We start from the raw sequence: 14,825 nt of genomic DNA on the forward strand, positions 1-14,825 counted from the left end.
AAAACTTAATAAATAAAAATTTGGATAAAAATGTTTTAAAATGATAATATAAAAAATGTTATAAGAAACCATAACAAATAATTGGTAAAGAAACATCATATATTAATTATTTATAAAGGTATGATAATATTATATTATAAAAATTTATAATTTAAATAATTAAATATATAATATATATTTAATAATAAGTTATTATATTAATAAAATAAAAATAAATAAATATAATAAATGAGTTAAACAATAAAATAGACCTGGAAAAGATTGAACAAACGAGACTAAGTTAGGAAGTTAAATTGAAAATGAGGTCCTCCACTGCCGGTGTCACGTGGAAGGTCGGCACAGGTTGCATGGGTAATGGACGGACCAATTGGAAGAGATATCTGCTGGCCTGACATGGTCAAAAGTGTCAAGGGGTCAGTCTTCGGCGTATATACGGTCATGCCACTGCGAATAAAACAATATCAGATATTAAAAAAGTTCATCCGTGCAGTTTGATCCCCTGTCATTCTAAACTTGAATTTTGTCCTCATTGTTTCTGAATTCAAATTATAAGTTGAAATAATTCATCCCTTGAAATCTCTGCTCTCTTCACATGGGTCCTGGAACTTCATCTATGTCAAGTTTTGACCCTCCAACTTTCAATTTTGAAATATTTTTTATATTTTAAAACTTTGGTTTCAGATTTTCAGAATCATCTAACCTTGATCCATGAACTTTAATTTAATTTTAGTTCAATTTTTACAATAACTTCTAATTTCAAAATTTTAAAATTCATTCGAAAAAATTATATGGTTATCAAAATATTCTCAACCAGCTCGAAAATTTTCAAATTTTTTGAAACACTTTACAGAAAAATATTCATCCTAGTTGTGTCGTAAATTGAGTTTTTCGATCCTGGACATTCCATTGAAAGATTCAAGGTATTTCTCGAAATATTTTATATGATGATGCACAATTTTTCTTCTAATCAAGCAAACAAGGATTTTTTTCATTTATCGATTGTACTCTTATTTTTTATTAGAAATAATGTTATGAGCTTTTATTTTAATATTGTCTACACCTAATGAACTCTTAGATCCACTTTAGGCAATGAATAGTGTTAACCATTTTAGACACATTAAAATATCCTCAAAGAACAAAAGAGTTATAATCTCAAACTTAAGTAACAACACTTCATAATATCAAATTAACAACTATTTAGGAGTAGAGACTGTTTGTTTAGGATAAGCATATGGGATATAACGTTGATGACCCTTTCTCAAACGTATCCAATCACCTTTAAAACGAATAATCTGATTTTTTTTCTTTAGATTCTTTGAGAAGTAAACTAAAGTGGCGACTATAAGTCAAGTAAATCGATTTGTCCGCAAACGAATCGATCTAAACCTATACAGGCCAATAATTAAAAAGGTCTATATGTTCGGTTAAATTAAACAAAGAAAAGAAAAAATTAATTAAGAAATAAATAATTAATTAACGTAAAAGAATATGCACAACATAATTTTGATGATATGGTTTGAATAAAACTAAGTTGGGTTATTTATTGTTGTGCAGGTACAGATCTAAAGAAGACTGTCTAGTTAGACGTGATCTAACTCCTTTAGACGTGGTCTAAAGGGAAGCGTAGTTAGACGAGGTCTAACTTTTTTAGACGTGGTCTAAAGGGAAGCGCAGTTAGACGCGGCCTAACTCCTTTAGACATGGTCTAAAGGGAAGCGCAATTAGACGCGACCTAACTCCTTTAGACGTGGTCTAAAGGGAAGCGCAGTTAGACACGGTCTAACTCCTTTAGACGTGGTCTAAAGGAAAGCGCAGTTAGACGCGGTCTAACTCTTTTAGACGTGGTTTAAAGGGAAACGCAGTTAGACGTGGTCTAACTCCTTTAGACGTGGTCTAAAGGAAGGCGTAGTTAGACGCGATCTAACTCCTTCTTAGACGCGGTCTAAAGAAAGAGCGCAAGCAGACGTTGTCTAACTTGATTAGACGTCTGAAGGAGCGTCTAACTACGTACTCACTCAGCTCATCTGTAGTTATCGTTTTCAAAAGTCTGACAACTCAGCTCCAACAACGAATGAACAACTGTCACGTACGTGTTTATCATTCAAATTACCCACGTTGTATCTCTTTAATACAAGACAATGTTAGAGGATATTCGGCGCACTACCTATCTGGTACGACCACGATCCTAATGCTCAGACTCTAATGTACTCTCGTACTATTGGCGGTCGTCAAATAAAAGGAGGACACGTGTCCTCAAAGAAGTTTTGATCGTTGGTGCACTTCAAGTATAAATAGAAGCCTAAGGACAACGGACGAACAACTTCTTGACACTGACTCTTTGCTCAACTTGTCTTAGCCTTCTAATTGATTGCTAAACTTTTTTACTGCTATCAAGTCATATTCTCTATCTAAAGCGTTGTGTTTACTTTTCAGAGAGTATTCTGTAATTCATTCACTATTCTTTCTATGTGAAATCTTAGTGTTGTAATTTGAACAGATGGTGTTCTGTTCAACAAAGAGTTAGCTAGAATTTCAGAAGTAGGAAATTGTGAAGTCATGTGGTTTTTGACTAATTTTATGTAGTGTGTTTTATACCAATCAAATTCTTCTAGTGAATATCCTTCATGTTGAGGAAGAAGGGGTGACGTATGTGTTTTATCTCCGAACATCCATTAAATTCCATGTGTTCTTTACTTTCTTCCATTTACATTCATCTGAAGCTTCAAATCCAACTAACGGTTCCGCACTTGAACTTGTTCAAGAGTTTGTGAAGATTTGTGAAGAATAGAAACATGTTTTAACTTTAACAGAGTTAAAACCGAATTGAAAGTCATAAGTTGCTCACAATAGTCACACCCTAGTCTCTATTATCATCACCAATCCTAACAAGTGGTATCAGAGCCCTATTTTCTATTCTCAATGATCATCAGATCCAAAAATCATGTTTATGGCTGCCACCAACAAGGTTCCTATGTTCTGTAAGGAAAACTACAACGGATGGAAAGTGAGAGTGCAAACTCATTTATCTGCCATAGATGATGACATGTGGTTTGTCATCACCGATGGTCCGATAAAGATTGAGAAGTCAAGATGTAAATGGACTAGTGAAGATAATAGGAAGAACAACCTCGACAACATGGCTAAAGACATCCTCTACAAGACATTGGATGATAACATGTTCAACAAGATCATCACATGTCCCGCTGTCAAAGAAATCTGGGAGAAGCGGACTCAACTGTTTGAGGGCAACGAGCAAACCAGAGAAAACAAACTTATGGTTGCCACACAACAGTTTGATAACATGAAAAATTCCGGATCGCACGAACCACCCTTAAAGATGGGGTATTATTTGAAATAAGAGGATTTTTTTAAAGAAGAATGGGTGGACCGATAAAAACGCGTACATTCGTCAATGACCTATTCACCAACTCGACATCAACAATGCATTCCTCCATGGCACGTTACTTGAAGAAGTATTTATGGTTCAACCCCCGGTTTTACTCATCCAGAACTATTTAATCATGTGTGTCGTCTCAAAAAAGTATGTATGGACTCAAGTAAGTTCCCATTGTGTGGCACTCCACTCTCCATATCTTATCCTCTATTGAATTTGTTGCATCCAAATCCGAAACATTCATATTCCTCTATCATAATGGTGATATATGTGCATACTTACTTGTTTGTGTGGACATCATCATCCTTACATTAACTCTCCATCTCATATCTCCTCCTTTATAAATTATCTACAAAACATGTTCCCCATTCGAGATAAGAGTTATTCACTACTTTCTTGGGATCGAGCCCACTCGAACATCTGATGACTTATATCTTAGTGAGACCAACTATATTTCAAACATCTTGAACTGTGCTGACATGTGCAATGCAAAACCTTTTCTTATTCTAGTTGTTTTCTTTGCTCTCCAAATACTATGGTGACCCTATTGTCGTTCCATATATATATTGTTAGGATCTAGATCGCCGCTGGTGAACCGGGGGTTGGACCGGTTAGCTGTTCTCACTCGTAGGGTGGTGGTTAATCCGATTAGAGATTAACACCGGGGTTTCAATACTACACAACCTGTCACAAACCCTTGAACTAGGTTCAAGCGCGGAAGAGGTTTGCTTTCGGGTTGAAGCGGCACGCTTGTATGATAGGCACAGTCGGTTTTGGATGATGAAGATTTGGAAATGGTGGGTCGGTTTCGGTAATCTGGATATTCGGTATGGTTAGTATAGAGTCGGTTTGGAGCAGTGTGGTTAAGTTAATCGGTTAGATAATGAATCCAGCAGAAAGTAAATAGCAAGACAGATTTTATGGATGTTCGGAGATAAAACTCCTACGTCACCCCTTCCTCTCGAAACCGCGAGAAGGATATTCACTAAGGAATACAAATACAGGCCGATCGAGACTTATTTCCTGCTCGATAACACTCTTACAATTTACACCGAAATTGTAAAACACACTTTAACTTTCAACACTTAGGCTTTCTAGAACAGCACATTCTTATCACTTGTAGTAATGCTCTTAATATCTCAATATCACACTGTTGTCTCTTAATGTCCCGCTTAAGTCACTGCATTTACTCTTCTTCAGCTACCCTTTTATAGGTGAAATATGCCAACGGTCATATTTCACTGCCTTGAATCTGATTGGCTGAACAGAAGTGCAGTGATTCAGTGTTTCAGAGGTTCAGACCTGCGGTCGTTTCCTCAGACCTAATGGTCAATCTCAGACCTGGTATTATGTCTCAGACCTGGCGATCTGTTCTTCCGGTGTGTAAGACAAACCTGTCGGGTTTGTCTTTTACTTGATATAGGAACTGTCTGTTTGGACAGTTGTCTGTACTTGGAAGATTTCCTTTCTGGCTTATCCCGAAGTAGAAGGATTCGGTAGTACTGTTTTCTGCAGCCTACAGTCTTTCCTCAGACTTGCATGGATATGGAAGTATTCAGTCTGTTCCTTTGGTATCATTCTCAACAGATACCCAAATTGTCTTCTTGTGCTGGTCGGTAATTTGACTTGGCCGAATGTCTTTTGGTAGTGATGTAACCGGACTTCTTCCGGTTATTCTTGTCTTGTGGATGATCGGCTGTTTGATGATTCCGGTTTTGAGCTTTGACCGATCCTTTCTTTGTGCGGTCACGTTCCGAATACTCTTCATCGGTTTGGTAGCTTGACCGGTTAGGTTTCTTTAGTCGGTTCTCTTGTTCATCCGGTCCGGTTCCTTGTTCATGCATGGAAGGTTTATTTAAGTTAGGTTTATTTGAACCGGTCTTATTTTATCTAACAATTTCTCCCTTTTTGATTATTTTATTTAAAATTATCAAAATCATGTAAGTTTGCAACCGTAGGCCGGTTGTTTTGTTTGGCCGGATTTTTGACTTGGGAGAATTTTTCGAAAAGTGTTTGAGAAAAATTTTGGAAAAGTCTTTGTAAGAGTCTCTATCTTTTATCTTATCAATTTCTCCCTTTTTGATTATTTTATTTAAAATTATCAAAACTAAGTGAGAGGATGTTCTTGTGACTTAGTGAGTGTTGTGGTGAACGTTTGCTTCACTTAAATACTAGTTTAGGGACTATCCTATTATCCAGGCATTAAATGGGATGACATGTATTAACTGCAGGATAAGAGATATTGCATAAAATAGGCATGTTTGCAGTCTAGGTGTCGGTCATAGGCCTGGACTGTGAAAGATATCAAAAGATCTTCACGTCTTTTTAGGCGCGACCATGTTACTCTGAAAAGGCAATGTTTCAGGACAGATATCTACAAGCATTGATAGTTGTTCCACTTCTGTGTGAAATTCAAATAATCTAGAATGACCTGCTTCCAAACTGGTCAGTCATCAGTTGTTCATCCCGATGCGGTTATTTGGTGCATGCACCAAGTAGCCGGTCGATTTACTCTATCTGATAGACTGGGCGGTTCTTCCACAAACACCCTGAAGATTCGAAGTTCAACAGTTTAGGAAGAATTATCGGTTTTGTCTGTCTGAACCGGCTTCCCTTTAAGCATACTTTGGAAGGATTTGGCTAATATCGGTTAAGCCGAGAGTAAGCCTGAATTGAGAAAACTTAGCTTCCTGTAGCGGCTTTGTGAAGATATCGGCTACTTGTTGATCAGTCGGTACGTATTCCAGCCGGATATGCTTCAGCGTGACATGCTCCCGGATGAAATGATGCCTTATGTCGATGTGCTTGGTTCTGGAGTGGAGAACCGGATTGTAGGTAATCGTTATGGCACTCGTGTTGTCACAGAAAATCGGGGACTCTTCGGCTATGACACCGAAGTCTTTCAGCTGCTGTTGGATCCAGAGGAGTTGAGAACAGCAACTTCCGGCCGCCAAGTATTCAGCCTCTGCAGTGAATGTGGCCACAGATGTCTGCTTCTTGCTATGCCATGAAACGAGCCGGTCACCAAGGAACTGACATGTTCCGCTGGTACTTTTTCTGTCAATCTTACACCCTGCATAGTCTGCATCTGAATAACTTGTTAGATTGAAGGACGAGTTCTTTGGGTACCACAGACCGACATCAGGTGTGCCCTTTAGATACTTCAGTATCCTCTTTGCGGCTGTGTAATGGGATTGCTTTGGATTTGCTTGAAATCTTCCACACACACCAACTGCAAACAGGATGTCCGGTCTACTTGCTGTCAGGTACAGTAGGGAACCGATCATGCCCCGGTATGCAATCTGGTCTACCGATTGGCCCTCATCATCTCTGTCCAGTTTAATGGATGAGCTCATTGGAGTAGCCGCCGAGGAGCAGGTGTCCATACCGAATTTCTTTAGCAGCTCCTTGGTATATTTAGGTTGACTGATGAATGTTCCTTCTTTGAGTTGTTTAACCTGAAGACCTAGGAAGAAACTTAATTCTCCCATCATACTCATCTCAAACTTGTCAGTCATCATTTTTGAAAACTTGTCACATAGCTTAGGATCGGTGGAACCGAAAATAATGTCATCTACATAAATTTGAACAAGTAGGATATGTTCCTTCTTTTCAAATTTGAACAATGTTTTATCCACCGAACCGATGGTGAAATCATGTTTTAATAGAAATGCGGTTAGTGTATCATACCAGGCTCTAGGTGCTTGCTTTAGACCGTATAAAGCTTTGTTCAGCCGGTATACATGGTTTGGAAATGCAGCATTTTTGAAACCGGGTGGCTGTTCAACATACACCTCTTCACGTAGGTCACCGTTCAGAAATGCACTTTTAACATCCATTTGAAAAACTTTAAAGTTTTTGAAAGCCGCAAAAGCTAGAAAGATCCTAATGGCTTCAATCCTGGCTACAGGAGCAAATGACTCTTCAAAATCAATGCCTTCTTCCTGTTTGTAACCTTGAGCAACTAATCTGGCTTTGTTCCTCGTGACCAAACCGTCCTCATTGAGTTTGTTTCTGAATACCCATCTTGTTCCTATGACCGATTGATCTTTCGGTCTGGGAACTAAGTACCAGACTTTACTACTCTCGAACTGGTTTAGCTCTTCTTGCATTCCCAAGATCCAATCCGGATCTGACAATGCTTCATCTATTCTTTTCGGTTCAATCTGGGATATGAAAGCAGAGTTAAAGTATCCTTCCAGAAGTTGACTCCTAGTTCGAACAGGTTCTGAAGGGTCACCTATAATTTGCTCAGGAGGATGTTTACTGTTTCTTCTGAGATTCAGTTCGTGGATGTCTACCAAATTACCGGTAACTTGACCAAGGCTAGACATGTCGGTAGGATGAACGAGATTGTCAGACCGACCGACTCCCTCGGATTGGACCGAAGTGTCAGCTTCCTGTTGTGGAACAGCTTGATCCGGCAGGGTATCAATATTACCCGTTTGGTCATGGACAAACCGCCTGAAGACCGGAGTCTCATCTTCACTATCAGAATGAATATCGTTATTTTCCAATCTGTTGTGTAGATCAAAGCATGAAGCAGTATTGCTTTCAACCGATTCATCGAAAACAACGTGAATTGTTTCCTCCATGGTTGCAGTTCTATTATTATATACTCTATATGCTTTACTTACTGCCGAGTACCCTAGCATGATGCCGGTATCGGTTTTTGCATCAAAAACGGTGAGTTGGGTTTTACCATTTATATGAATGTAACATTTACAACCGAAAATCCTGAGGTACTTGAGTTTGGGAACTCTGTTAAAATAAACCTCATACGGTGTTTTGTTGTGAAATCTGTTTATCAAAGACCGGTTTTGTGTATAACATGCAGTGTTGATAGCCTCAGCCCAAAATTTCTGAGCAATGCCGGAATCGGCTATCATGGACCGTGCGGCTTCCTTGAGAGTTCGGTTTCTTCTCTCGGCCAGGCCATTTTGTTGAGGAGTCCTAGCACTAGACAACTCATGTCTAATGTCGGATTCGTCAAGATATGCAGTTAATGTACTATTGGTAAATTCGGTACCTCTATCACTTCGAATGCTATTAATGCGAGTTGATTTTTCATTTTGCAATCGTTTAAGAAGTGTGATCAAGTTAGATGCGGTTTCTCGTTTAGATGGTAGAAATATTACCCATGTATATCTAGAATAGTCATCAATAACTACCATGGTGTAGAGCATGCCTCCTAGGCTAATGACTTGAATCGGTCCAAATAAATCCATGTGAAGGAGATCTAAGCATCGGCTAGATTGAATATTTCCTTTACTCTTAAAAGATGACCTAGTTTGTTTACCCATTTGGCATGCTGAACAAACCTTATCCTGGTTAAATACTATATCAGGAATACCTTCAACTAGTTTTTTACCGCGAATGTAGTTTAAGGTTTTCATGTTTAGATGGTTTAGTCTCTTGTGCCATAGCCAGGTTTCATCAGTCTTAGCTATCATGCATATAGGATATTCTACTCTAGTTTTCCAGTCTACCTTGTAAATGTTACCTATCCTATTTCCGGTTAGTAGTACGATGCCTTGAGAATTCTTAACTAAGCATGCATGTTTAAGGAATTCTATCGTGTATCCGGCATCACACATCTGACTAATGCTAAGTAGATTAAAACGTAGGTTTTCAACTAGAAGTACATTATCAATGGTTAGGTTACCATGGACAATCTTACCCTTGCCCACAGTTTTATCTTTTGAGTTGTCACCGAAGATAATTAGAGCACCGGTTACTGATCTGATGTCGGTTAGCAAATTGCTATTTTCGGTCATGTGCCTGGAGCAACCGCTGTCCAAGATTCATTCGGAGTTTCCTAGCCGTTTCTTTGGATCCTGCAAAATGTACATATTCACAACTGTTTGGTATCCACATTTACTTGGGTCCACATGCGATTAGTCCCTTAGGTACCCAAACTTTGATAAACCGGACGGTCTTCTTTGCTAGGGTTTTAACTGTCTTTTTGACACTTGGTCTGGTGTATTTCGGTTTTCCTTCAAATGTCCTAAATGGTGATGGTCTTTGGTTCGGTGATCTATGGTTTGACCTACGCGGTTCAGGGAAGTTTTTCTTATATCTGAGGATTTCGGCTTTTCTTTTCTCAGGGTCAAGCCATGAATCGGTTGGACCAACATAGTCGTATTTTAGCTTTTCTTCCCTATAGTATGCGGTCTCCTCTTCTTCAGCGGTCCAGGAGCTCTTAAGAAATTTTATAAAGGGAAGGTTTCCTTTTGTAAGCCTTACTTTCTCTATGGGTTTTCGGTCTTTAGAGCTATTCTCTGTGTATCCCAGGCCACGCTTACAACGAGGATGCCTGTAGTGTTTATTCATGTTCTTTACTATATCACTAGATCTCTTATACGCGGCCATCTTATATTGAAGTCTGGCATTTTCTTCCTTGGTTAGTTCTCTAGTCGGTTCACTAGGTTGTTCGGTCTTAGGATCTAACTCGGTTTCTAGAGTGTGGGTATCATCAGGTTGTATGACTTCCGGTTCAGTTATGATGAGTACCTCTGGTTCTATTTGAATAGGTGTTATGGAGTCGGGCTTGATATTGAGGTGTTTAGGTAGCATGGTCAATAGGTTCTTATATTCTTCTACCATGTCATTCAATGCATTGTATAACCCATCTTTAGTAAATTCTTCACAAGGAGAGTCAAATACATGTTCCTCATTGGCCATGAGACATGTGAGTTCATCGTCACTATCACTGCGAGCCCATAGACTTCCTCCATCGTCGGCTATCAGTGCTTTCGGTACCTCACCTCCTTCACCGGCTTGTTGATAATTGTTTCTGTCATTTTGATATTCCGGTTTCTGGGTATCCCTCCTCGGTTTCCTGCACTCCCACTTAAAGTGTCCCAAACAGTTACAGTTGTAGCATCTTACATTGGATTTGTCACCATAGTAGTTGTTTGTTGGTTGGCTCCTTTTCATGAACCTTCCAAACTTCTGTGCAAGCATTGCCATGGCATCTTCAGTGAACTGTTCGGCGGTTCTGATCGGTACAGGTGCAGGAGCCGGTGCCGGTGCAGGTGTAGGAGCAGGTGCAGCCGGTTCTGTAGATGTGATTAGTGCTCTGGTTGATGTTGAAGCCGAGACTTCCTCTTCGGTTCTAGATCTCATTTCGAACTCATATTCCTTAAGATCTTCGAATACATCGTATAATTTCATCTTACGTAGGCTCTTTGATTCTCTCATTACCATCGTTTTTATGTCTCAAGCACTTGGAAGAGATCTCAAAACCTTCATAATGACCTCTTTGTTGTCATACTTCTTGCCCAGAGTTGCTAACTCATCTAACACACCAGTGAACCGGTCACTGTATTCCTTCATAGTTTCTCCTGGTTTCATCTTGATGCTCTCAAACTTCTGTGTGGCCATCATTATTTTGTTCTCCCTTGTTCTTTCATTTCCTTAAAAGATCTGGATAACCGTGTTCCATGTCTCCTTCGCGGTTTTGCAATCTCTAATCTTGCAGTATGTGTTTCTGTCCACGCTGTTGGAGATCCGGTTTCTTGCATGGTTGTCCAGATTGTTCCTTCTCCTATCTTCAGTCGTCCATTCTTTTCTATCTTTATCAATGAATATCGGTCCTTCGGTCAGAATGGATTCCATTTCATCATCCAAGGTGACTAGGTGCAGGTGCATGCGTGCATTTAGCCCGTGCATTTGCACGAGTAATAATATAAAAACCGTGAAAAAAATTACGGATAACATTTTTTATTTTATTTTTAACCGTTTTAAGTTTATGGGTGAGTCAACCCACAATCCGACACAAGTATTCATTTACTCAACATCATTATATATTAATTAGTTAAAAAGTTGAACTTATATTAATATTAAAACGTCCCGCGTTTATCAAATTTGGTGTTGAATTTAAAATATAAAGTCTTTGTAGCCTAGTTGGTTAAAGAGTTGTACTTGTTTTGTTAGGTTGCAAGTTTGAAACATACCTCTAGCATTTTTAATTTTATTTTTAACCGTTTTAAATTTAAAAACGGGTCAACCCACAATCCGACCCAAGTATCCAAATTAACCACAGCTCTCGACCCGGCAATCCAGACACTTTAAAAATTAAGCATCATTATATATATATAGATTAGTTAGTTAAAAAGTTGAACTTATATTAATATTAAAACGTCCCGCGTTTATCAAATTTGGTGTTGAATTTAAAATATAAAGTCTTTGTAGCCTAGTTGGTTAAAGAGTTGTACTTGTTTTGTTAGGTTGCAAGTTCGAAACATACCTCTAGCATTTTTAATTTTATTTTTAACCGTTTTAAATTTAAAAACGGGTCAACTCACAATCCGACCCAAGTATCCAAATTAACCACAGCTCTCGACCCGGCAATCCGGACACTTTAAAAATTAAGCATCATTATATATATATAGATATCGGTCCTTCGGTCAGAATGGATTCCATTTCATCATCCAAGGTGACTAGGTGCAGGTGCATGCGTGCCTTCCAGTTGGCAAAGTCATCACCTTCTAGAATTGAAGGCCTATCCTGATACATGTTTGCTTGAGTATTGAAACTAACTGCTCTGATACCAATTGTTAGGATCTAGATCGCCGCTGGTGAACCGGGGGTTGGACCGGTTAGCTGTTCTCACTCGTAGGGTGGTGGTTAATCCGATTAGAGATTAACACTGGGGTTTCAATACTACACAACCTGTCACAAACCCTTGAACTAGGTTCAAGCGCGGAAGAGGCTTGCTTTCAAGTTGAAGCGGCACGCTTGTATGATAGGCACGGTCGGTTTTGGATGATGAAGATTTGGAAATGGTGGGTCGGTTTCGGTAATCTGGATATTCGGTATGGTTAGTATAGAGTCGGTTTGGAGCGGTGTGGTTAAGTTAATCGGTTAGATAATGAAGCCGGCAAAAATTAAATAGCAAGACAGATTTTATGGATGTTCGGAGATAAAACTCCTACGTCACCCCTTCCTCTCGAAACCGCGAGAAGGATATTCACTAAGGAATACAAATACATGCCGATCGAGACTTATTTCCTGCTCGATAACACTCTTACAATTTACACCGAAATTGTAAAACACACTTTAACTTTCAACACTTAGGCTTTCTAGAACAGCACACTCTTATCACTTGTAGTAAATGCTCTTAATATCTCAATATCACACTGTTGTCTCTTAATGTCCCGCTTAAGTCACTGCATTTACTCTTCTTCAACTACCCCTTTTATAGGTGAAATATGCCAACGGTCATATTTCACTGCCTTGAATCTGATTGGCTGAACAGAAGTGCAGTGATTCAGTGTTTCAGAGGTTCAGACCTGCGGTCGTTTCCTCAGACCTGATGGTCAATCTCAGACCTGGTATTATGTCTCAGACCTGGCGGTCTGTTCTTCCGGTGTGTAAGACAAACCTGCCGGGTTTGTCTTTTACTTGATATAGGCACTGTCTATTTGGACAGTTGTCTGTACTTTGAAGATTTCCTTTCTGGCTTATCTCGAAGTAGAAGGATCCGGTAGTACTGTTTTCTGCAGCCTATAGTCTTTCCTCAGACTTGCATGGATATGGAAGTATTCAGTCTGTTCCTTTGGTATCATTCTCAACAGATACCCAAATTGTCTTCTTGTGCTGGTCGGTCATTTGACTTGGCTGAATGTCTTTTGGTAGTGATGTAACCGGACTTCTTCCGGTTATTCTTGTCTTGTGGATGATCGGCTGTTTGATGATTCCGGTTTTGAGCTTTGACCGATCCTTTCTTTGTGCGGTCACGTTCCGAATACTCTTGATCGGTTTGGTAGCTTGACCGGTTAGGTTTCTTTAGTCGGTTCTCTTGTTCATCCGGTCCGGTTCCTTGTTCCTACATGGAAGGTTTATTTAAGTTAGGTTTATTTGAACCGGTCTTATTTTATCTAACATATATTGAAGTAGGTTGGAGCCTTACAATACATTACTCTTACTCGTCTTGAACTTGTCTTTGTTGTTAATCAGGCATGTCAGTTTATGCATTCCCATATCACTAGTCATTGGCGAGTAGTTAAATGAATATTAAGATACTTTCGAAATGTTGGGTTTTATCCTCTCCTAGTTGGAGAGACACAACTTGGTATGAGCTTTATTTAGGCTCACATAATATAATGTGAAGTGACATTATATTTTCCGTCTAGGTTATCTGGGTTTTGAGAATATAGTAAAAGAGTGGGCAGAGAAAAATAGATTTAGGGGTTTGAAGTGGCAATTAGAGAAGATTTTCGTTTGTCGGAGTTTTCACTGTTTGATCGACTTAAAACGTTAACAACTTGTTGGTTATTTCTAGGGCTACGTTCTGTACGGTAAAGATTTGTATTATGAGACTTCTATGTCAGTCCAACAAAAAATCAGAATTACATAATTGGTATGGTTCGTTGATCTTATTATTTCTTGTTCTTAGTTGTTATTACCAAGATTGTTATGTGATCTTGATATAATTGATTAGACTACTCACAATACTTGTCTATCAAGGATATTGTATGTTACAAACAGCTATTATGACTTTAACTAACGTGAAAATGTCAAATATATTTATAAAGTTGGATGTATGTGTCAAGTTTATTATTAAAGTCGTAAAATTCTATATATGTGTATAAACTTGACAAACAATGTCAAATTTATTCATCTTCACAGAATTATCAAACTGCGTTAAAATTTTGTCTACGCCATATCCACACATTTTATATACTTTTTTATAACTCAATTTTAACAATTATAAAAAAACTAAAATTAACTTTTAACCCTTCTCTATTTCCAATTTCACGACCTAACTCTCCATCACTCTCTTCCAAATTTCACCAACAGCCACGACCATTCCATTCTTCACAACGACTATTCCAATCCTCACTACAACAGTTCCAATCTTCACCGCCATAGTTCTAATCTTGACTGCGACCGTTCCAATCTTTGTCGCTACCATAATATAGATAGACTTGAATGAATGTTAGTTTATTTACAATAAAGGAACTGTGTTTGTAGTGTTCTAATAGATGCATGTAGTTGAGCATTAGAAAAATTATTGATAACATTTTAGGAATTTAAAACATATACAGCACACAAGAGAACTTTCAGCATTATTTTCAATTTTATTTTGAGAGCTTCCTGTTTTCTGAAATGAGATGTCATTGAGCTAGATGTTCAATAATACTTTTAAGGACAATTATTTCCTCTATATGACATACCAAAGAATGAAAGATAAATGCAATATAATAATCTCCTTAAGGATAGATAGGTAGAGGATCATGTTCTTACTTGTTTTTGTCTTTCTCAGTTGCATCAATCTCCTCCTTTTTTTGGGGGGAAAACGACTTAGCGTCATTTCATTAAAAATTCCCAAAAACGGGAAAAAAAAACCACGAGTTTAAGAGATCATTCTAAACAGGTCTAGAATGATTTTGAAGTCGTAACATTCTGAATAAAAGCTAAAAAC

Source organism: Impatiens glandulifera, chromosome 1 (assembly GCF_907164915.1).
Source record: "Impatiens glandulifera chromosome 1, dImpGla2.1, whole genome shotgun sequence".
In the NCBI taxonomy this organism is placed as follows: Eukaryota; Viridiplantae; Streptophyta; class Magnoliopsida; order Ericales; family Balsaminaceae; genus Impatiens; species Impatiens glandulifera.